The following is a 1,418-nucleotide window of genomic DNA, read 5'->3' as shown; positions in this document are numbered from 1 at the left end:
AATTGTATCAAGCATATTTGTCCATATGTTGCCATCATCATTTCCAAAACATTTTCTACTTGAGGTCTTAAAACACACCATACTACTAATACTAGTAATGTCATAATTATCTTCTGTTACTATAATGGTGAGCTCAAGTGTTGTGAGTATTCTCTTAGTATTATGGGCGAGGCTAATTTTCTCTTCATGAGCAGTTGATCTTTCTGATAAATTGCATATTTTAATAAAAAAGACCTTTTACAGAAATTGCATATTTTTAATCACATTTACTCCCTTTGTAGTGTAGGGATTACTCATTGGGTTGCTAACTGCATGGTTAGTGTGTTAGTCTGGGTAAACTAGGGAAACAAATCCACAGAAACTTATATATGTATAAGACAGAGTTTTATATAAAGGGTAAGTGTGCTTTCAGAAAGCATCCCAACCCAGTCCCGTCTAAGCCCATAAATTCAACTTAGCCCATATGTCTGGCACTGATCTACAAATTCCTCCTCAAACTCACAAAACACAGACAATGACACCAAATGCAGGAGGATCACAGGCCAGTGGGTAGAAAATCTTTGAATCCAGTGGCAGTGTAAGCATCGAAGCACTGGCGGGGGTCTCCACGCGGCTTCTCCAACACCCAGGGCTGCATCAGGGTAAATCCATGTGGCTTCTCCTCAGGGATGTCTCTCAGGAAGTGAGCCTTGCAAGATGAGATAGAGAACTAGCTAGGACAGCCCACATTTTTCCCTCCATCAGAGCAAGAGACTAGAGAATTAGAGAGGCAAGGCTCACTGAGCCATTTATCTCGCTGCCCTTCATTTAATCCCACATGCGTTTATCGGCCAGGTTGGCACAGTTGCTAACCTTAACTATCGCAGTTAGCAGTTGGAAACCACTAGCTACTTGGCAGGAGAAAGAAATGGCTTACAGTCTCACATGGGCAATTCTACCCTGTCCTATAGGATCACTATGAGATTCCATCAACTCAATGGCAGTGAATTTGATGTTGGTTTGGTTACTGCAATATTGTAAAACCTTTCATAACTCCATGGAACCCATATACAATGCCACAGGTGATGCTGGAAATGCACCCAGAAGCATAGAAAAATCATGATATTAAAAGAAAAAGTTGAATCCCTTGGTATGTATGGTTTACTTGTGTGAATTCCGTGTAAGGACCATTGCAAACATTGTGTTTTTCCTTATACAGTTTTAAGTGAGTGTAGGATTGCTATTTTCCTTTTAAAAACCCATACATATAGGCTCTATAATGACTCCGGAAAACAGAGTCATTACATGGCAATATAATGCCAAAAGAAAGTAAAGGATCTAAAGCTGGAGAACTTCATGCCAGGAAAGAATAGTTTGATGATTTCCAAAAGATAGTTTAGTTTAAAAATTACCATGACAAAGGAGGAACCTTATCTAGA

Source organism: Echinops telfairi, unplaced genomic scaffold, assembly GCF_000313985.2.
Source record: "Echinops telfairi isolate 266 unplaced genomic scaffold, ASM31398v2 ScPeMD7_18;HRSCAF=68, whole genome shotgun sequence".
Classification (NCBI taxonomy): domain Eukaryota; kingdom Metazoa; phylum Chordata; class Mammalia; order Afrosoricida; family Tenrecidae; genus Echinops; species Echinops telfairi.
This window is presented reverse-complemented; position numbering follows the sequence as displayed.